General features: G+C 50.0%; 1 long non-coding RNA gene across 7 annotated transcripts; it reads left to right on the top strand.

Moving 5' to 3' along the window:
• The first annotated feature begins 705 nt into the window (after nucleotides 1–705).
• LOC133266176 (uncharacterized) lies at nucleotides 706–20,120 on the top strand. Of its 7 annotated transcripts, XR_009742273.1 has the most exons (10): nucleotides 706–763; nucleotides 1,491–1,636; nucleotides 3,049–3,134; nucleotides 8,461–8,662; nucleotides 9,317–9,441; nucleotides 9,549–9,709; nucleotides 10,137–10,288; nucleotides 11,777–11,967; nucleotides 15,681–15,827; nucleotides 17,151–20,055. It is a non-coding gene; the product is annotated as an uncharacterized LOC133266176 (long non-coding RNA). The 7 variants fall into 7 exon arrangements; XR_009742268.1 differs by lacking the exons at nucleotides 9,549–9,709; nucleotides 17,151–20,055 and adding an exon at nucleotides 20,064–20,120; XR_009742269.1 differs by lacking the exon at nucleotides 9,549–9,709 and having other exon boundaries at nucleotides 1,491–1,632.
• Nucleotides 20,121–22,964: the final 2,844 nt, after the last annotated feature.

Below are 22,964 nucleotides of genomic sequence, written 5' to 3'. Positions count from 1 at the left end.
GGCCAAGGGGAATGGCTTGAACCTGCCAGAGGGGAGACTGAGATGAGCTCTTAGGCAGAAGCTCTTCCGTGTGAGGGTGCTGAGGCACTGGCACAGGGTGCCCAGAGAAGCTGTGGCTGCCCCATCCCTGGCAGTGTTCAAGGCCAGGTTGGACACAGGGGCTTGGAGCAAGCTGCTCTAGTGGAAGGTGTCCCTGCCCGTGGCAGGGGTTGGAGCTGGAGGAGCTTTGAGGTCCCTTCCAACCCAAACCAGCATCTGATTCTCTCCACCTTCCAGTACTTACTGCTCCTTCTCAGCCTTCGTCCATACATGAGGTGTGAACTTCTAGTGCTTGTTCTGTAAAGCCACACATCTGCTCTGCCACATGGATGTCACATGTCTCTGGACAGGCTGACCCTCCTAAAGCTAACGCCACGGCACTGAGACCATTCCAAGTGCTGCTTCTTTCTTTAGTTGGTTCTTGGCCTGAGTTAACAACTCTAGGTGTGAAACACAGAAAGGGCTGGAGCAAAGATACTTTTGCCACCTCTGTTTTCCGGTTGGGGGCAGTTCAGCTCCTTTCTTTGGGCTCCTCTAATTTCCACTCTCTCTCAGAAGTGCCCAGGGACAGCAGCAATTTGTTTTCTCTTCCAAGCCAGGCAGCAGCACAGGGCCTGGAAGCCCATGGCTGGGAGCAAGGAGTGGTTGTCGCAGTCTGCCCATCCGTGTAGGAGCGCAGCCTCTCTGCGGCGGCTGTGGCCCCACGGAGCAGTGCCTCTCACAGGTATCCCTCCATCCACAGCAGTGCCTGTGAGCACAGCGTGCTCCTCAGCCTGGCTGCCTCCCACCCCTGCAGCTGCCCCCTGCAGAGGCTGTGCATGTCTGCTGCAGCCTGCCCAGGCACGCCGCATGGGTGCTTTAGCTGGCTCGCAGCGTACTGCATTATGCAGAGCCCCTCCGGTCCCTCCTGCAGCCACGCTTGCAGGCTCAGGCTGTAAGGACAGCAGCTCTGCTGTTAAGGGGTAGTCTCTGGAACCCCCCCCCCCGAAGGCTTTAGGGCCAGACAGACATTTCCAATCTCTTTCTGGCTCCCAGGAGTCCCCCTATTACTCCTGGAAACCTGTGGCATTGAGTTAAATTACATGGAGAGCTCGCGACTAAACAGCTTACAGCAGCAGTACAGGTTTGGGCAAAGCACGGTCTTGCAGCTCTGCCTAGAGAGACTTTAAAATGCCGAGAGCAGAGGGATCAGTGTGAGTTCAGGGAAACAGGCATTGGAGCACTTGTGCTTTTTCCCTTCTGGTTTTAAATGTTGGAATTCTCATAAAAAATATAAGAGAAACTCCTTAGAATGATTGTGCTGCTGAAACCATTGCTGGCTTTTTGGCATTTCCTCCTTCGTCTTGTTCTCTTTCTTCTTAAATCATTGCTTTTAGGGCTCTTTAGGTGAGAACAGATTTGTGGTGTTCTTTTCCTGCTGCTCACCTGAAATCCTCATCTGTTTTGTGCAGCTCCCAACACAACCATGAGCAATCTCCTGAACGGAGCGTTCTAACGTCAGGTGAGGAAAAGCAACCGAAGCAGATGGGCTTGTAAACAGCAGAGACTCGGCTCTCCCACAGAGCTCCTTGCGGAGTGGAAGGGAGCAGAGTGGTTAGTAAACACCGAGCAACTTTCATTTTCTGGGCTGAAATGGGATGATCTGAGGGGAGTAGGACAGCACAGGAGCAGCAGCTATCACGTCCTGGCACAATCAGCTGCTCCCAGCAGAAGCTGTTCCTGTTTGAACTCGTAGCAAACTGGAGAATATGGGAAAGGGGGGTACGTTTTCCACATCAGGGAATTTGTGGGCAAGGAAAACAAGATTTCCAGCAGCCCTTTTGCTCTAGCATTTTAGTCTTGGTTTCTGAAGAGGCGTCCTGCTGTTTATCTGCCATCCTTCCCTCCCCGTGAATTACTTCTCAGACTGTCAGTCAATCAGTGGCTTCGTTGAGAACAGAATTCCCACAAGTTACCTGAAGCTTTGCAGCTGGACAGAGGAAAGAGAAACCCAAAGGAGTCCCCACTGATGGAAGGAACCTCCAGCACGCATCCGTTTGGGGTAGCAGCAGCAGCCAGCTGGCCGGGCAGCTCCAAATGAGCGTGCACTGCTCTTTGTCCAGCCAAGCACATGCAGGGCTTGGAAGTGAGCAGGAATACTGCAGGGAATGGCAGGGGGAGGAGATGATCTGTGGGATCTAATTCCCTAATAACCCAGCTTAGGTTTCTCAGGGGTGCGCTTGTTGCTGCAGTGTTCCATGAGTGCAGTGATGGTGAGGAGCTCCAAGGTGCATCAGCCTCTAGTGGGACATGCAGGGACCCCGTCTGTCCATCCTGCCACGTCCTCTCCTGCAGGTGAACCACGGGGACAGTCACAAGGGAGATGGGCAGAAAAGCCTGGTGCTGCCATGGACCATCAGGGCCTTCAGAGCAGGCACTGGCAAACCTCTGAGTACATCTGGCTGTCCCCCAGAAGCAGCACATGAACTGTTTCCTGCAGGGACACAGATCCCTGACTACGTAAAGTCCATGTTTTCTTGCCCTTTCCTTACCCTGTGTGTAATGCAGCCTAAGCCTGAAGCAGGCAGGCAGGTGTCTTCCCCTACTTGAGGGCTGGGGGCTCCTTATTTTTCTTTCACGCTTGGACAGGACCCTTTTTCCTGCCATTTCCAGCCACCCTTCGCTTCCCAGAGATTCCAGGGGGATTTGGTTGCTCAGCCTTAGAGCCAGGAAATGAATGAAGAGGGGCAGGGAAAGAAAGGAACCAGAGTAAGGAGGTTCACTTCCATCGTTTATTGAGCCCAGAGAGAGTTCTCGAAACCACATGTTACCAGGTGTAAAAGAAATGAAAGATGATAACCAACGTGGAAGGATGGAGCAGCCCAAAACTCCCACAGGCCGGTGAGTCTCCAGACACGCTGGGGAGGCTTCAACAGCAATTTAATGTGTACCTGCTGGCAAAGAGCAGCCCCTCCTCCTTGTGCCTGTCAAGAAGAGGTCCTGATTCATGTCAGTGTTTTCCTTGGACAGGGAAACTGCTGCAGATCCTGGGGAGTGCAAGGGTCACGGAGGAGAGAGACCTAGGAAAGATGGTTCCGCATTGGGATTTCAGAGAGGTCTGTGCTTGATCTAGGGTTGAAGAGTTTGTGTTTCTGCTGTTCTTGGGGATTGGGAGGGGGGAGATCACTGAGTCCCTGAGTCCTACTGTAAAATCGTTAGAATCTGGAACAGATTCAAAAAACCAAAGACATTTAGGGACAAGTAAATGTGCAGAGCAGCTTGAATTTACCTTCCACCAGAGTCCTGGATAAAGCCTCTGAAATGGGCAGTGCTTTCATCATAGAATCACAGAATGGTTTGGGTTGGAAAGGACCTTAAGATCATCCAGTTCCAACCCCTGCCATGGGCAGGGACACCTCATACTAAACCATAGCACCCAAGGCTTTGTCCAGCCTGGCCTTGAACACTGCCAGGGATGGAGCATTCACAGCTTCCTTGGGCAACCCATTCCAGTGCCTCAGCACCCTCAAGTACCCATGTCCGGGGACTGAAAACACAAGAAGGAGTGCTGAGGGGGAAGGGATAACACTTTCTTTGTTCTTAGAAAGGGAGAAAAAGCCCCAAAGTTCTTTTCCTGGGGATGTCTCAGCTGGACAAGAACCACTACAGGGTAAGGTGTCCCAGAAGCTGACACCGGCAGGACTGGGGGCTCACTTTGTTCTGGCACAAGTCCTTCTGGCAGTTCTAGGGAGATCTGTAATTGCAGGCAATAACCTCGGAGGTTAATCGAGGTCTGACAAGCAGGTTTGCTGGTCGGGGGGCCAGAGGGGGCTTTAATGAAGTGTTTAGCTCAGTGTTGCTTTAAGCATTAATTGCGCCTGGGAAAGGGAGCTGCAGTATGAGCAATGACACCCTCACACGGACCTGCAGACAGCGAATCAGGGGGGCTGGTGAAATCCCATCGCCTGTTACAGCAGATGGAAAAGAGCTCTGAAGTAAAGGAATTGTTCCTGTTTGGTTTGGGCCCCACATAACTGGACTCTGGGTAAGGCCTGATTGCCTGAGAATGGGCGCTCAGCAGAGGGAAGCTATCCAAAAAGCAGACTATAACACATCTGAATGAATTCCTGTTGCCTTATTTCTCTTTTCTGCTTTGCCTGTCATATTCTCCTTCCAACTTTCCAGCATAGAGTGACTCTTCTACTTGTTCCCCTTTGCCTCCTGCTGACTCAGCGCCTTTATTTTCCACCGTTATTTGTACTGCAGCCACTCCTGGAATCTGGGAGATCTTCCTCAGAAGTTTCCTTGTCTCCTGAGCTTGCTGCCAGCGCTCCCACTAACACTTCTGATTCTTTGTTATAGAGAAGAAGAAAAGGCCACAGAAGTGTGCCATGACACCCACTGAGGTGCCCTTACCCTGTAATTCTTTAAACACTCTCTATGCATTTGGCTGCCAGAAAGGGACACTTCATCAGGGACTGCAGTGATAGGACAAGGGGTGATGGGTTCAAACTGAAACAGGGGAAGTTCAGGTTAGATCTAAGGCAGAAGCTCTTCCCTGTGAGGGTGCTGAGGCGCTGGCACAGGGTGCCCAGAGAAGCTGTGGCTGCCCCATCCCTGGCAGTGTTCAAGGCCAGGTTGGACACAGGGGCTTGGAGCAAGCTGCTCTAGTGGAAGGGGTCCCTGCCCGTGGCAGGGGTTGGAGCTGGAGGAGCTTTGAGGTCCCTTCAACCCAACCCAGGCTGGGGTTCTGTGATTCTATGATTTATATTCGCTGAGAAATGCTGGAGCAGGAAGCTCATGACTGAACTGGCGTTGGCACCTGAAGAGAAGCAAGTGCTGTGGCCAGGTATCGGGCACCAGGCTCTGGTTTTGGTTTGGACACTGACTCACGCGGTGAGCTCGGGGAAATCATTTCCCTTCTCTGTGCACCTGCTTCCACTCCCCACCTCTAATTACCTCCTGGTTGGGCTCCGTGCTCCTCAGGACACGGCCCGTCTCTCACTGCATGTACATACAGCGCCTCAGCACAATGGAGCCTTGTCTTGGTTGGAGCCTTAAGGTGTTCGTGTCATCCAAACAGGAATAAAAGGTATGCCCAGACAACAAGGCAGGCTTCCCAGATGTGCTGCTCTGCAAGCATGTCTGAAACCCAGTGTGCTGGGAGCTGCCTCTGTTCCCAGTCCTTGGCTTCTCCCAGGCGGCCAGCAATGCATTACCTGGTTCCAGTTACACTGCAGAGGTGAACTGGCACGTTCCCAGTTCCACTGGGAGCTGCTGTGAAATCACTGAACTCATTTTGCAAACTCCAGCAGAGCCTGATAGGATCCTCCATCCCTGCAGCCCCGGATAGGAGCCTCCATCCCTGCAGCCCCACATAGGATCCTCCATCCCTGCAGCCCCACATAGGAGCCTCCATCCCTGCAGCCCCGGATAGGATCCTCCATCCCTGCAGCCCCAGATAGGATCCTCCATCCCTGCAGCCCCACATAGGATCCTCCATCCCTGCAGCCCCACATAGGATCCTCCATCCCTGCAGCCCCGGATAGGATCCTCCATCCCTGCAGCCCCGGGTAGGATCCTCCATCCCTGCAGCCCCGGATAGGATCCTCCATCCCTGCAGCCCCGGATAGGAGCCTCCATCCCTGCAGCCCCGGATAGGATCCTCCATCCCTGCAGCCCCGGATAGGATCCCCCATCCCTGCAGCCCCGGATAGGAGCCTCCATCCCTGCAGCCCCAGATAGGATCCTCCATCCCTGCAGCCCCAGATAGGATCCTCCATCCCTGCAGCCCCAGATAGGATCCTCCATCCCTGCAGTCCCGGATAGGATCCTCCATCCCTGCAGCCCCGGATAGGATCCTCCATCCCTGCAGCCCCGGGTAGGATCCTCCATCCCTGCAGCCCCAGATAGGATCCTCCATCCCTGCAGCCCCAGATAGGATCCTCCATCCCTGCAGCCCCAGATAGGATCCTCCATCCCTGCAGCCCCAGATAGGATCCTCCATCCCTGCAGCCCCAGATAGGATTCTCCATCCCTGCAGCCCCGGATAGGATCCTCCATCGCTGCAGCCCCGGATAGGATCCTCCATCCCTGCAGCCCCGGATAGGAGCCTCCATCCCTGCAGCCCCGGATAGGAGCCTCCATCCCTGCAGCCCCACATAGGATCCTCCATCCCTGCAGCCCCTGATAGGATTCTCCATCCCTGCAGCCCCGGACGGGATCCTCCATCCCTGCAGCCCCGGATAGGAGCCTCCATCCCTGCAGCCCGGGACCTGCTCCACCTCCCTGCGGGTGCGGAGCTCTTCACTCAGCCCTGAAGCTCAGAGCCAGGCCGCCCCACTCTTAGTCCACACCGGCCTCAGCCTGCTCCAGTTTGCCAGGGGAGAAACGAGCAGAGACATTTTCCTCCCTCGCCTGACGAGGTGTGTGCACGTCTCCTTGGCTCTTCTTCTTGACCACGGGCTTTTGCACAGCCCCTTCCTCCCGTTGCCCGTTCATTCCCTGCACTCCATCTCGTCTTTTGCATTCCTCCCTGGTTTGATACAGCATCTCGCTGGTCCTGCTTCACACCAAGAGAAGGGGTATTAGATGGATTCCCCATAGAGTATAAATTGAATGGAGAGAAGTGGCTGGTTTCCCAGCAATAATTTATCTGATTAAAAAAATACTTCCCAACCTCCCCCCCCCCGCCCCTCTGCTGGTCCCGCGCCCCCTCCAGCAGGAACACTGGCACTCGGGCTAGCGTTTGAACTGCATTATTCACATTGCTGGAAGGGGGATTTAGATGGGAAAATAACTGTCAAAAGATGGCTCTCGGGGGACTTCCCCGGAGCGTGAGCTCTGAAATTTGGATCCTGGGTTGTTGGATGGAGGAGGCAGAGAGTAAATAATTGTGAGTCAAGGACCACTGCGATTGCCAGCTTTGCCCTCATCTAACCAACACCTTACACAGCTAGGCGCAGATGCTCACACACATGCTCACACACGTGTCCCCACACACACATTTCACAGAGGAAGCCATTCGCAGGAGCTCCAGAGCACAGCAAGCTGTTCTGCTCTTCCCTTCTCCCCTCTCTTTTGTTTTACCTCGCTTCAGGGCTGATTCCAAATACAGGAAGAAATCTGCTTCAGAAAATGCCCGTCTGCCTGGGCAGGTTTCATTCCTTCCACATCAGCGCTATCCAGAGCTGCTCATTTTCTGCTCCTGCCACCAACATTCCTTTACTCACATCGAGTGCTGTAATCGGGGAACGGGAAAGTCACCCTGAGCCCCCTGCTCATCACAGCAGCACACGGGGGTGACCTGAGCTCCTCATTTCTCGCCTGTCTGTATTGCGCTGTTGCCTTTTCCTTCGCGGGAGAGCGCCAGGTATTTTACATGTCATCCTGCTCCCACAGACTGCAGTGATTTATAACAGGAGCTGCCTTATTAATGTCAAGGGCAGAACTGCTACCAACATTCCAGCTGCAAGAGCGTATGAAGATCATTCCGTTAGCTGTGGCGTGCTCCCAGCACCCAGGGCTGTAGCTGATGTTCCTCTCTCTGCCCGCAGCATCGGCCAAGTCTGGGTGCTGGTTTCTGGGCCACTGGGTGAAACATGAACAGGCCCAGTCCAAGCTGGAGCTTTTTCAACCTCGGAGCAGCCCAAAGCGAGTGGTGGGGGCTCAGGTTTCCGTGCTTTTGACAGAGGCACTGCTGGGATGGAGCCTCTCTCTGCTCCTTCTGGAGGATTTACACTGCCACAAGGCTTCATTTTTTCCAGATGTTTTACCTAATAAATCAAGGAGTCTCATCAGAGGATTCGAATCCAAAAGCTGTTACCATGACTTCAAAGCGCAGGCTGGAATGGAAAGAAGCAGTGCAGACATTTTGTACCACTCTAGACACTGATCATGAAAACACACTCCGCTTCCAGGGTTCCTTTCCCTGTGGATCCCAAAACTCCACTGGCATTAAATGAAAAGGTGCTGTGCTCCTCCAGCCAACCTTTGCTTTAAAGAATGGAGCTGCAGCGCTCCCAGGTCCTATGGTTGGCAGTAACTGAGGATGGGGCTGGTCCTGGGTGGAGGTGAGCTCTGCCACCCCCTGCCCCAGACTGGGGGCTGTTCCTGCAGGTTTGGACTCGTTCTGCATCTTTTCAGCTCAGTACAAGGCCTCGTGTTCTCCCTGAGAGCTGGTTTAAGCTATTCTCATGTAAAGGATTCATTCACATGCTTCAGATGCTTGGGAGAGGGGAAGGTAAAGAGTTACATGGCTGCAAAATGTGATTGCTCAAATTGGTTTGTTCCTTGGTGGAGAATGTAACTCTCGAAAGATAGTGAACCCTTTCTTTTAACAGTGTCTACACAGTGTCATTTGCTTTCACTGTTACACTGCTAAAGATAAATGCTCTGGTGTTTCGAGAAACTGCTGTGTATGTGTTTCTAATTACTTGATAGCAGGGTACAGGTGGAGAATGTAATGAAGGAAAGCAGCTGAAGGAAGAAAAGCTGTTCCTGTGGGTAGGTGAGCAGAACACCTACAAGGCTGTGTTTCGGCTTCCTGCGCTCCCAGAAAGTGCTGGTGTGGCCCCAGCTGCCCATTGGAGCTGCCCAAGTTAGGATCCGTTCTGCAGCAGCTCCTCCTGGCAGCAGTACCAAGGTAAGCTGCTCTGCTTCACCCTGTCCCTCATCTCCCCTGCCCATGCACATACCTGAGGGGCCATCCACCAAACAGCTTCCCACTTGGATTTGTCTCAGCACTCCAGCACTTGTATGAGCAGGACCGAGTGGGTGGTGCCAGCCAGGAGCAGGCTGCTGGTGGCAGGAGGGAGAAGGTGGCACGGCTGGGAGCCCCTTCAGCCGTGAGGAGAGGTGCCCAGGTTCAGTTTCATGAGAGGATTTGGCTGTCTCTGCCCCAGGGCTGCCCTGTGCTGCCTCCCTGCAAAGCCACGAGGAGGGGAAGCCTGGACAACCCCCTGGGGGTACCTGCAGCCGGGGGTGTGAGCGGTGACTCTGCCTTGTGCTGTCTGAGGGTTCTGCTCCGTGAATACGTTGTCACTTATTGTTGGCTGCAGAGGGAGGGCTGAGCTACCCCTGTCTTACACTGGTTGCAGGCTCAAAGCACACGGAGAGCTCTTCCTGCAAAGGAGATGTGTGGTAAAGTGCTTGTGGGGCAGGTCTGTAAGGGGAGTGGAGGCTTCAGCCCTTGGGGTGCTGTGAAAATACAGTGCAACCCCCAGTAAACACTGTAATTACATAGAACAGACTCGGGATGTGATTTTACTCCAGTTAGATCATATTCCATGTGTCCCAGGCAGCAAGCAGGGCATTTCGTCCTGCAGTGTATGTAACCACCATGGGCGCCCAAGAGGTGGATGTTTCGGAGAAGGGGGCGTCATGGGCATTGTGGTGGAGGGCTGTCAGAGAGGGAGGAGCCAGGTACCTGTCTCCTGGGCAGTAATGGTGCGTTCAGGCTGAAAAATAAGCTCATCTACATGTTGGTGATGGAGTAACAGTTACCGTGATGCAGCTTCTTCCTGCCACAGGCGTAGAGAAATTGCTGCTTGCCTTTTCCTCCCCAGGATGCTGAACCCAGCACCCCAAACTGTCCACGGCTGCTCGGGATTGGTGACATCGAGAATGCAACATGTTGGGCTGTCAGAACGGAACGGGAGCAGCACAGCTTGGCTTCGGGAGCCAAAAATAGGTACCGTCATTTGTGAGCTGGAGCCTCTCTTCACGCTCCCCACCCAGCCCTGCCTATTTGGCACATGCAGCACATAATCATAAGTGTTCATGTTGCACCAAAGAAAAACACGTTCCTAAAGCAAGCAGTGCGTTAAGCAGTGGACAGGCTTTGGAGGCAGGGTGTGTTATGACATGGATCCCGGATTGGGGAGCATCAATGATGATGGTTTGCAGATTTTCTGTGGGCAATGGGTATAGAAAGAAGCACAGCTCATCTCCTGCATTGCCATGTGGAAAGACATCAGAGATGTTCAGCGACGTGCTGTAATAGGGAGCTTGAATTCCTTTCACCAAAGAGCTGCTCAGATACTTGTAATTGAATGATTGAGTGATGAATATGGCACATTTGAGATTTCTCTGGATCTTTTCTCTCTTTTATTCTGCAGCTCTGTGGATCTGTCATGCTTTCACCTTTGAGTCTGCTCTCTGGAATCAGTATTTGTCTGCTTCTGCCAAACCCCAAAAGCTGCATTTCATTAAAACCCCTGATTATTCAGGAAGAGTGAAGTTTGATTCACAAGGATAACGCTCTTTGAAGGTAGACTCCTTTAGTGGTGACTGATTTAAATGGTTCCCATTTTAGCATGCCTGTTATGCTGTTCTCAAGGCCACACAAAGGAGGAGGAATTGTGCAAGGCCATATAAATCAGGGTTAGTTATAGGGATGTCAAACACAACTGCACCATGGGGTGTTAATAGTGAGCAGGCGCGTAGTCAAAAGCAAGTCAGAACCAACTAACAAAAGCCACAAAGCTAATCTGTCTGGTTCCTGATGCTTCCCAAAAGCTCAGTGTCTGCACACTCATGCTCTGTTCTGGGAGAAGCTTGAGGTGTTAGACTGATCCATATCACATTTTCAAAGTGTTCCAGTAATGGGATGAGCCGCTTTGGTGGAACATCTTTGGCTCTCAATTTCTCCCATCAGGAAACATCTAAAAATGAAGCAGTGTGAACACGTAACCAGGCCACGTCTCTTCCTACTTACTGACGCCAAGCTCTCTCCACTGGATTCATGCTCAACTAAAGCAGTGGTGGCCCGGCCGCTGGACACACAGCAGGGACCTGTTGGGTTAAACTTCAATTGAGGACTTCGTCATTGTGTGGAGGAAGAAAACTCCCAATCTTTGGCATGGAAATAAGAGATTCCTCCTGTCCCAGCAGCACTTTGTGGGCAGGGTGGAGGGGGCAGCCAAGGAAATGGAACCAGACTGAGAAATGTAAAAGCCCTTTCAGTGCACACTTGAAGAGAAGGCTCTGGGACATCGTTTCCCGTGTGCCCGACCACAGGTACTGCACATGCCGGAGCGTACGGGAAGCTTTGAGCCCTTCAGGTTTGCAGAGGTTTCTGCTCACTCTTTCCATCACTTGCTCTTGTCTTTAAGACTCAGGGCTGCATGAAGGACTGTGAGTCTTGAAAGCAAGTTTATGGGCACTGAGCATGTCATGAGGGGACAGTTTTCTCTCCAGAATGATGGTGTGATTTTTGCACCTTTCCAGATACCCATTAGTCCAGAAGAGAAACTGAGCTCAAACCTCCTGAAAAGCGGTGTTTTCTAGCCCAAAAGAAGCTGTTAGAGCTTTCAAGTGGGCCACGAGACTTCATTTTTACCGAAGGAATTCAAGACGGTGGCAAGTTTCAGGGGTTGAATGTAACTTGTGAGCCAGGATCTTGGATGATCTCATGAGTCCATTGGGCAGACTGCACACACAAGCATGCACGTGCGCCTGTGGGCACATACCATTGTGGTTTCTGAGTTAGGTTTTGTTATTTCTCAATATTGACATTAATATTCAATGATTTATCTTGGTTGCTGGTAATTACAGCAGTGAAAGTGCTGACTCTTCAGGGACGTGACATTGGCTTGGGACACCCCAACATTTTGTGGGGGCCTGCAAAAACTGTTCTGCCCATTACCCTCCAGCCCCAAGAACATTCCTGGTTCCTCTGATAGCATCCTTAAGCACAACTCTACATCTTCCATGTAGATGAATGACTTGACACTTCCAAATATTATTTCTTTTCCAGGAGTTCTGGGTCATCACTCTAAGCTGTTTGAGTTCTACCTCTTCCTAGTAAGAAGGGCTTCGGCTATTGCAGCTCTGCTCCTGCAGCATCCCTCCACTTCATAGATTATGTTGTGGAAATAAACACATTTGGCAAGACTGGTGAGCAGGGAATGAGGAGAGCCTGATGCTGGTGCCCTGATGTGGAAGACAGTAAATGGAATAGGAAAGGAATAGTCCTGGTAGGGAGGACAAGCTGGGTGAACTCCAGGAAGGGAACAACAGAGGGTGCTGCAGGTCACAGCTGAGCTGGGCTGTGAAGAGGGTGGCACATGTTTCAGTTGAGGTGCAGGGATGCAGTTGTGATCCCTGGGGGTGTTGGGTTGGGTTGTGATGGTGACAGGAATAACTGGGTGGGAATGATGGGTCAGGAAAGACTGAGGTGCAGCTGGATGAAGCCAGGTACTAACCAGCAGTTAGTGTTAGGAGCTTGTGTCTCCCTTTAAAAACCAGGTCAAGCAGAGCCCTGCTTCCTCTCCCAAGCCAAAGGGCTGCGTTTAGGAAGCTGAGCTTGTCTGCGGGAGCCAGGGGCGCTGTTGGGCAGAGCAGAGGAAGCACTCAGACACTGTGCACACAGGTACCCTCCAGCTCCCCGCACAAAGGCTGGATGTTGCCTTTGTGAACATTTGGCAATTATAACATATCATGTGCGTCAATAATGCCTCTAACTTGCCTTAATACCTTTATATGAGAATAAAATTTGTTCTTGTATGGTGCTTTTCATGCTCGAGGCAGTTCAAAGCGCTTCGCTAAGCACGGTAATGAGTTAGATCTGGGGAGCGCAGGGATTGTGCAGGCAAATACAGGGACTATTATGTGCTCTGCAATAACTCACAGAACAGCCTCTGCTAGAAAAGGTTCTATTTATTGAGGGGAAGGATGTCTGCTGATTCTTGTGCTTGTCCTCTGGAAGAGTTTAATGCTCTTCAGCTTCCATGGCGAAACTGGAGCCAACAAGAGACCTCGATGAGGGGCAGCACGTGGAGCTGTGCAGCACCGAGGCAGCCGTGTCTGCTGTGCTGAGGAGCCCGAGATCAGCTGCAGCCCTCCATCCCAAGGTTTACCTTTCTCAAGCTTATTACATTCCTCTGAACCCCCTCACTGCCTTCATGCTGGCTCTGTTACTTGATGTCCTCATTTACCTTCATTTTATTTCTAAGGCAGAAGCCTTTTTTGTGCAGTACTTTCCAGCCCTAGGTCTAGAAGAGGGATTACTGGGGTTTACATTGGCACTGTGAAACCCCCTGGGAGTACAGTTGTTCTCCACTGGAATAAAGGGAGATTTAAGGCTAGACCCAAGGAGACATCTGAAGAGAAATGTGCACAACTTTTAGGCTCCTTAGTCCAAAAAGGAGTCCTGAAAAACCTGCTCTTGGCTTTCCCTGCTGCGGGAGCTCCTGTGCACGGCAGAGTCCTAACTTGCAGTGTTTAACTTATTCCTGGGCCTTCTCACAGGCACCTGGGGGATGTCTTCCCATAGAGACCTTTTCTGCTGAGCTCCTGACAGACTGGCTGGTGTTTCTCCCTAAAATATATGGATCAGCATGATCTGGTGTGCTGGAGGAGGGCAGTAGCTGTTCCACCAGCCTGCCCACCTGTGCTGGTAGATAGATGCCCTGTGCATGATTGCAAACCACCGTGTGCAGCCCAGGCTTCAAAGTAAAATCTCGTCTTTTCACCTTGCCTAGAAAAGGCCAGATGATCCCTAGAACATTGCCCTTGGCTTCTATGGGACTATAGCAATGGTTGGGACACCCTTCCGACTATTCTGTAGGCCTTGATGGAAAAGATACATGATCCACTTGGGCTCTGCAGCAGTATTTCTCCATAGGGAGCCAGCTTTTCCCTATTACTGTATAATGAATTTCTGACTACAGAAGCCTAAATAAGAAAGTGAGTGGAGTCAGAGAGGAAGATGCTTGCCCTCTGTGTGTTGTCTCAGTGTACACATCTTCAGAGACTCACTACTTACACACCGACCTGCCCGGTGCAGTTGATGGGCTGTTCAGTGTACTGTGCTTCCTGAGCGTCTGCCTCCATGGCAGAGGCTCTACCCTTTGGTGTCCCCATGGCACACGCAGCAGTTGTAATTAGCAACACTCTTAAACACAGTTTCTTTGGCATTTGTGATGCCCCAGGAAGCATCCCACGTTCAAGGGCAGCTTTGAAACTCCTCCTGATGCTCCTGTGAGGCCACTTACGCTGCTGTTCCGGGGAGCAAAGGGAATTTGCATCACTTTCCCACATCTCCCCCTACCCAGTGATTTGTGAGTTCACTCTGAGAAACAGTCATTGCCCCTCTGGAGTCTGGAGCACCAGAGGGTTTCAGACTGCACTGCAAATGGGGCAACCCCTCTGACATGAATAGAGCTGGTCAATTTGGGGTGTAAACAGGAGTCTTATTATGGAACTCACTTCCTCACCATCATAGCAGTGAGGATGGCAAGGCGCCACTTCAGGCTCCTCTGGAACGGGACAGGGAGAGCAAGACTACACGCAGCTAAGACTGTAAGTAAAGACTAATACTACCTCTAATTGAAACCAGACAAAACCAGCCTACAAGTGCTGTACAAAAAGTGGAAAGCAAATGCTTTCTGTGTAGGCATTAATCTTCATGCCTGACTAGGGTCATAAGCAGTAGTGAGAGTGCATGCAGAGAAATCAGCTCACTCAGCACCGGTCTGTAAAGGTCTATGTCCAGTTTGGCCCTTAATTCTGTTTATCTGGGGCTATTGATAAGCTCCTTTCAGTTTCCCCATGAAGATCTATATGTCAGGTCTACTCTTGCACGTAAAGATCCGTCACTGATTGCTTGGGCAGCTGATTTGGGTAGACAGTTCACTAGTCAATGGTATCTTAACTTTGCATCCTTTTCTGCTGGGGCAGGAATGCTGGGGATGACTTCAATCTTATTCTGATCTGCTCGTACACAGTGCTTTTCTAATTTCATGCCTAGGTATGGCATTTCCATTACAAAGGAGTTTTGTTGCTGAAGCTCTGCTGGTCTGGGTCTTTCCAAAGCTGATGAGAGCTTGTGGTCATGTGCTTCTGCTCTCTTCCCTCAGAACAAAACATCATCTACACAGACCCTGGGCTATCAAAGGCCATGAAACAGTTCAAGTGCCAAACACAACCCAGACGGCAGCCTGAGAAAATGATGTCTCCCATAGGGGCTGTTGAATACGCACAAACGTATGGTCTGTTTTCCTACCGTGCCTGTCAGAACCCTGCTGATGCCTCCAGCAGAGAGAACTATTTGGCAGAGGCCGCTTCCCCCCAAACTTTACTCTTTGCAGGAAACAGACCTACGTTCTTTCCCTATGTATTTATTTGTGCTTGACTCTGATCACAAAGGGCCGCATTTTTCCCCTTTCTCTGGTGACCCGTGGATGTCCACGTGCTCTCCGTTCTGCAGTTCCTCTTATCTTTCACAGAGCTCTGAGCCTTTTCACCCCTTCCTCTGTGCCTGCCGTACTCCATGCAGAAATTCCGTCAGGAGATGAGCTTTCGCATGTGTGAGCGCCATTCAGGTTTACACAGCACCCTGTGCAGGCTTCCTGGTATTGTTAAATCCTCATTCTCCTGTTCAGGTGCCCTGGTGAAGGTGTTCTCCTATGAACAAGGCTTTTCAACAAGCATCTATGCTGCTAATATTTCAGACCATTTTGCTGTCTGTTGTGTCCCCAAACACTTAACAGTGGATTCCTTTGCTCAGAGAGAAGATCCCCACTGCAACTTAGAGCAGTTTTACTCACTGCCCAATCGCAAGAGTCTGGTTGTTCCTCTTCAGGGGGGTTAACTGATTTCCCAGCACTGCAGAACTTGGTATGCAAGTTCTAATGAGTTAATGTCTATTTCTCTTCCAGGCTGTGGTTTGCTCATGTGCTGCTGCGGTGTCACCCACCCTCCCCAGGCCCAGGAAGTGCTCGGAAGGGGGATTTTGTCCATGCTGATGGCTGCGTTGGCATTCCCGTGTTCCTGATGTCATCGCATGCATTACCCTTTCCCTAAAGGTGGGGACTGGTTTCTGTTGCTCATCCCACTCTTCAGGCCCATTGTGCAGGTTTTTGCAGGCTGCTTCTGAACACTACAGGTCCTGCTCCCTTCCCCTGTAGACGTTTGGGTTACTGGATCTCTCAGTCAGCATTAGTATAGATGTGGTGACTTTTCAGTGCTGCTTTAACAGATCCACAGCCAGAAAGGTGGGCTCCTGTGGTGCAGCAGATCCAGTACTGGGCTCATTGATGCCCATGTTAATTGTGAGTAAAAAAAATCTACTTCTGTGTGGATGGTTCCAAAACCCAGTCAGGATCTCTTAGGTGAGTTCAGTTACCCTTTCAGCACTGCAAATAAGATATTCAGGTGAGAGAATCAGAGCTTTCTGTGCTTAGGCAGTCTTTACATATATTATAGCTGCCATTCTTAGGTGAAGTGCAAGGTTTCTTTGCCTTGTCACATCTAACATGATTGGTGTCATTCACCTGCATCAACTGGAAATTAGTAAAACCTTTTGTGTGTCAGAACTGACGGCACAAGACTGAGAGAGCTGGGCTGGGTCAGCCTGGAGAAGAGAAGGCTCCTGAAGAGGAGACCTGAGAGCAGCTCCATTGCCTTAAGGAGCTGCAGGAAACCTGGAGAGGGGCTTTGGACAAGGGCCTGTAGGGACAGGCCAAGGGGAATGGCTTGAACCTGCCAAAGGGGAGACTGAGATGAGCTCTTAGGCAGAAGCTCTTCCCTGTGAGGGTGCTGAGGCGCTGGCACAGGGTGCCCAGAGAAGCTGTGGCTGCCCCATCCCTGGCAGTGTTCAAGGCCAGGTTGGACACAGGAGCTTGGAGCAAGCTGCTCTAGTGGAAGGTGTCACTGCCCATGGCAGGGGTTGGAGCTGGGTGAGCTTTAAGGTACCTTCAACCCAAACCATTCCATGAGTCCATGATTCATCTTTCTGGTTTGGAAATTGCTCTTGGTGAAGTATTTGCCCTGTTGTGTGTCAGGGTTCTCACTGCTCACTTCCTGCAGCAGGAGCCTGTGCGCAGCATGTGCTGTTTGGGGAGGTTTCTGGAGGCACCGTACTCCATGGTCTGCTGCATTTGCCAGAAACTGGATGGAATACTTTAAGAAAATGAAAGGGAATAAGTGAATAGGAGTGTTACATGAGGGTTTCATCCTGGTGTATTTCACTGGTACTTTTTTACAGCTTTCTTTTTAAGCTAAGCATGATACATGAGCTGTGCTCTTTAGTAAAAACACACTTGAACAGCAGTAGAAGCAGTAAACATCAGAAGCATGGCACTAATACTGTTCCATGTCATCCCCTATGCTGCATTCTCCAAAAGCAGTGCTTCCTGAATGACTTGGCAGTGTGAGAAGTAGTGCCTTGCTACTAGTAGTGCTGAGATGGCAATCCCAGAAGGAGCAGATGAGTCCTACCTGAAACCTGGTAAGTGGGCAAGAGATCAAATGGAGAAAGCTGGACCACCACTTGAAAGGTGGTTTAGACAACACTAACAGGTCATGAAGCAAGCATCAGCTTGAAAGAGGGTGTTAGAGGCAGACTGCAGCCATTTGGGGCTAGAGAAACACCAGATTTGTGAGAAAGCTTTTCTTCCCCTGTCAAATATATCTTATTTGTTACCTGCCTCAGAGGGCTCGCGTCCGGAAAATGTCATTTCTTTTCTCCATAGAATGTAAATGTTCATTCCAGATGATACAGACATAAAGTTCAATTTCTCCTCAGCCCTCGCTGTAGGTTTCTGAACATGGAATGAGTCTTTTTGAGAAATGGATTTCTTATTGAATACATACACTTCTGTGCTTCAGAAATGAAGGGTACTTCTGATAGCCTTAACCTCTTTCTCTACCAATTCCCCATTTTTAGCAATGGAAATTTATTCCAAGCGTCTGAATTCTTTCCAGTTTTTGGTAGTGATCCTACCTGTTCTATAGGAGGTGGCTTAGCCCCTTCACCTCTTCCTGGGCCAGGCTACTCAGTGGGCAGTGATGTTCAAAAAGCACCAGTCTATCGCTGTGGGTGAGCATCCTTTAGTCTCCTGCTCTGTTTAGTATCTCTGAACATCTTTGTGTCTCACTTAGACACAAAGTCACATTCTGACCTCTTTGAAACTCATTTCATATTTCCTAGAATCAATACATCTCAAAGGCAGCAGCAGAAATGCCAGGCAGTCAATAAGCCCAGTCAGGTTACGCTAGAAGTAAAAGCGATGTGTTGTAAGGGCAACGTTTTCTTAAGGAACTGCTATTCAGGCATATTTGTTGTTTCAATTGGTCTGATTTAGTGGCTCAGGCAGGGGCTGCACCGGAGCATTCTGACCCTAATTTGATTTCTAAAGCTGCCATTCAGGTACTGAGGAAATAAAAATATGTGGTAAAACCACCTTGTGACAGCAGACATATAGCTCCTGATGTGCTTAACGCACAGCGTGCCCGCGGGGAAGATACAAGGGTTCATGCCATGAGTGCCCGCATTTTGTATCCCATTGGAGCTGCATGTTTTGCTCTCATGGCTTTGATCGCCAGGCCCCTGGGAGGAGCATGGAAAAATGGGAGAACGGTTGTGTTCTTCCAGAACTGTTGCCCTAAAGGGATGTTTAAACAAAAAAGCCCAGATTAATGCCAGTGCGAAGCGCCAGATTGACAGCTTCAGGAGCGAAGCGTTTCACCTGTTTGCAGGCTGCCCACGTTTTATCTGCTGGAGCTGTCAGCCCAGTATCTTGCTCAGCACAAAATGGATTCTTTTCTTTCTAAACTGTCCTCGTGTCTCCAAATTGCTCAGTCCCGCATCTGAGACAGATTCAGGCAGCACTAATGGGGGTAAGAAGCTGCAGAGCTGAAAACTAGGAAGAAATGCTGGCAGATTTGCCCTGTTCTTGGAGATGCTTAAAATTTGCAGGAGGCTCGAAATGATTTAAAACTTAAATGTATGCAGAATGATTCAAGGCATAGCTCTGCTTTCAGACTAGAAGCTGCTGGGAACAGAGCTTGTTTCTCTCCTTAGCAAATCAGGGCTTTATTGCTGTTGCTGCTCTCTGGAAAGAAACCTTCATGCTCTCCTCCGATAGCTGCCCAAACAAGGTCTTGTCCAGCCTTTTGCAGCATGTCCAGGAGCTGCAGCATAGAATCATGGAACGGTTTGGGCTGGAAGGGACCTTAAAGACCATCTCATTCCAACCTTCCACTAGAGCAGGTTGCTCCAAGCCCCCTCCAGCCTGGCCTTGAACACTGCCAGGGATGGGGCAGCCACAGCTGCAGGACCCCCTGCCCTCCTTGGTGGGAAGGTGCTTTGAGAGACACCGTGGTCATGGTGCACAGATCGTGTGGCAGGAGGTCTATGGCAAAAGGTGAGTCCTCCAGGACTCCAGGCATCCTTCAGTGGCACCTGATGAGCCTGAGGAGTAGAGACCTTGTGTAAACGAAGGCTTGGATCTGTTGCTTTATGGCATTGGTAATGAGCTGTTGAATTTAATGGATCGAGTCAGATTGGGTCTCTGCACTTTCATGCATGGATAAATTGACATCTAAAGCTGCACAGTAAGGTCTGCAATGTACCTGATGCATGAACCTGAAGACCTGCTATGAAGTTTCATTCTACAACTCTTTGAGCTTGTACCTCTTTCAAGTGACATGGTAAAAATGAAGTCCAGTATTTTTTTCCATGAAAACCCCACTATATTTATAGGAAATTCCTTCGCAGCATCTGAAGGGGTGATGAGGTCTTAAGGAGCATTCCAGCAGGAGGAAGCAGACCCAAAACTAAAGGACTGTGAGATGTGTATGAACAAGATAATTGCTCATTCCAGCAAACAGGACTCTGTCCCTGTCCCAGCCTGTTGTCCAGTGTCCATATTCTTTCCCATTGCTGCAGATCATTGTCCCTGTCTTCACTACATCATAGCAATGATGGGTGCCTCTGGTTTTGAACTGTTAAATTATTGGACTAATGTTATTTTGTTCATGTTTGCTATTCTGTCAGAAGGTTCTAAAACAACTCTGTGCCTCCAGTTTCTGCCATTTAAAGCAGAGGTGACTTAGGGCTCCCAGAAGCATTAAATATGTATATTCAGTTTTGAACACCTAAAGCAGTAAATGGCTTGAGATACAAACCAGCCATGACTGACCAGTGACAGCACTTGTGGGAGTTGTAGGTGCTGACCCAACAGTGGGATCTGTCTAGTCTCAATTTGATGCATGAGGCTTGCTCCATTTGTAACATGGCTTTGTCTTCCCACTCGCAGGACTCCACAGGTGCAGGTGATGAGCCCCCTGAGCAGTGAATGGCTTCCAGAGCTGGGAGAGATAGCAGCGGGAAGCCACCGGGAGGCATGCCTTAGCCTCTTGTGTGAGTGCAGGGGGTACGGGCTGCACGTGGGGAGAAGTGAAGCAGGGAGCAACTGTGCCAAGAACAGGGGAAATGAAGGATTCCAGCCATATGACCCAAGACATCAGCTGTACCTATCAGGGAACCAAAACTCAAAGTGACAGGGTTGTGCTAGTGACCTGCCATCCTGGGCAGAGGGCAGGTTTAACTGGTATCTGTAAAGTGTGCTGGGATAACCAGGAGCAATGGGCTGTATATTTTCCAGGCACCCTCTGTTGCTGGTCTGAGATAGTTTCCTTGATTCCCCAAGCCCAGAGGCAATGACTGTTTCCATGTTCTGTCAATTCTCTTCTTCTTGTTTTTAGCCTTTCTCCTCCCCGTGTTTTTACTCTCCGTTTGGAATTGCTCTCACACCACTGCAGTCTCCTTTCCCTGCCTTGGCTGGCACCAGCACCAGGAGCAAATGGGGTAGTGTTTACACAGCAGTGCAGCTGCTGGACTCAGGAGATGTGAAGTGTGGACCTGTTGTGCTCCCTTTGGTGACTCACACCACCTCTCCCTGCTTCTGACCTCCTTCAGCCTTCCTGCCAGGCTGACCTTCTCTGGGGAAAGGACTTGCTTTTAGTGTGTGATCCTACCACGTCTAATACAATAGGACCCAATGTCAGGTAAGACCTTTAGGCACTCCCATTATATGAATGAGAACAAGATTGTTGGTGTCAGTAATTAACATTCCTGTGGGATTGTTGGAAGTGCTTTGGGATAAACACCACCTGGAATCCTCATTTGGCTTATGTGTTTTTTAAGCTGTAGAGGAGGCTGATCCTGTTCACACGAGAGGGCATGGATCATCTGCCTCTTCTCTTACTGGATAAGCAACAAAGTCTTGCAGCCAAAGATGGGTTACAGTGCCCCAGTGAGAAGTGGGACACTGGAAAAGCAACGGCATTGAAGGTGGGGAAGAGGAGTGGAGACTCCATTATCAGTTTGTCTCCAGTAATGGTCTCGTCTGAGAACAAAGGCAATATGACAGCCACCAAAACAGAGAAAAATGCCAAACTAAGTGCCACTGATAACAATGTGAATGCCTGTGGCACAGTGTCATCCCATGACAGGCTTCCAGAGATGAAATCTCACACTGGTTTAATGGATGGAAAAATCCAGTTGACTGCAATAACATCAGGCTTTCCCCTTGGGGTTACCTGCATTTCTCTCCTGAATGCCCAGACAGCCATAGCCCATGTTGTTATGCACATGCTGATAACAATTAAATTATTCTTTTCCCTTCAAGTGTGGATTGGATGCAGTAATCCCTGCCTTTTGGATTCTAGGTTCCCTCTATCTACATCTGAAATCCCTAAATAAACAAACACTGGATTAAACCTCAACAGCTCCCTCTGCTCAGCAACTGAAGCCTTTAAAAGCATTTCACACCAACTGCTCTGCTCGTGTTTCAGACTCTCTTCACCACTGACTCAAGCCAAGGAGCTCCTTCTTGCTCTCAAACTTGCCAGGGAACTAACCTTAGTTATTGGAAGGTCTGGCTCCATCTATGGCCCTCCCTGAATCTGTTGAGGAGCAATAAACGTGAAAAATGAATGGTAAAAGGAGAATCTAGGCCCTCCTGAATGATGAAAGATATGCACCTTCCTGGCATTATGGTGCTGGAATTGGCATGGAGACCTATGTAGGAACCATCAGACAGGTCATCACTGCCAGGAGTCATCAGTGGATGTAGCTGGTGCCTCACACACAATGGAAGCAGGTCAGCGGGTTAAACTGAAGGTATCTCACAGCTGTAACTCTTCAATTTTATGAGCCAGGTCTTTATTTGTACTGCAGCCCCTTCTTATCCCAAACCTGCCTTAACCAGCTGCTAGAGGATGCCCAGCGATGGAAAATCCTCTGGATAACAATAAATTGGTGCAATGATTCAGTGTCACCTTGCATCCCGCTAAGCAACAGAGAAATTGTGATCAGAAAATTGGCCATAACCAGAGCACCACTGAACAATTGAATCCTAATTTCATCACCCTTCTTGTGGGCAACAGATAATCCCATGCAATTTACAGCAGCTCTGAAGTGGCTCCAAATCTCAGCAGGAGTCAGTTCTAGCCTCAGGACAGAGGAGTCGCAGCAGATCAGTGAAGCTGTCATTGCTCCATAAGAACTGCACCAAACCCAATAGCTGGTTTGAAACACAAAGCACCTCAAGCACAAGACAAAACTTTAGTTGCTGTCATTAAGGTCTTCCTCGGCATCCCTCTCTGGGAAATACCGTTTGTCCACACAATGACCATGCACACACTCCCAAAGAAGGCAAATGTTGACTTGAGAACTGCAGGATGTCAACGTGTGAATGACAGCATTAAATCTTGGCTGTAAGGCTGAGAGATCTGCAAGAGGAGAAAACTACTTTTCCCACTGAACAGTGGCTGCGGTAGACGAGGTAAATAGAGTATCTCTGACTATTAAAGGGTGAGGGAACGATTTGTACCCGTATATCACACATTTGCAGCCTAAAAGTGGCTAGTTTTGTTTAAATCAAGAATGTAAAAGTTTAGAAGTGCCGACATTAATTTGTCCCCTTTGTGCATTTGCATCATGAGCCACTACTTAATTGTAATTAGATCACACGCTGTTCCCGGCCTCCCTCATTGTACACAATAGACTGTACTAAGTAATAATTGTATTTTCTCGTCACTGTTCACTGTGTGGCCTGTGCTTTATTTACTGCACACTAGTCAAATATTGTTCTAAAGACAGATTTATTCATTTCCTCCTGGGTTTTTCCATGGTACTTGTCACTATGGTATCC

The sequence above is a fragment of the Pezoporus flaviventris genome, unplaced genomic scaffold (assembly GCF_033815535.1).
Source record: "Pezoporus flaviventris isolate CSIRO_AGI_PZ_B2104156 unplaced genomic scaffold, CSIRO_AGI_Pfla_v1 ptg000006l, whole genome shotgun sequence".
In the NCBI taxonomy this organism is placed as follows: Eukaryota; Metazoa; Chordata; class Aves; order Psittaciformes; family Psittacidae; genus Pezoporus; species Pezoporus flaviventris.
The sequence above is the reverse complement of the archived record's forward strand: the minus strand, read 5'-3'. Positions and strand labels throughout refer to the sequence as shown.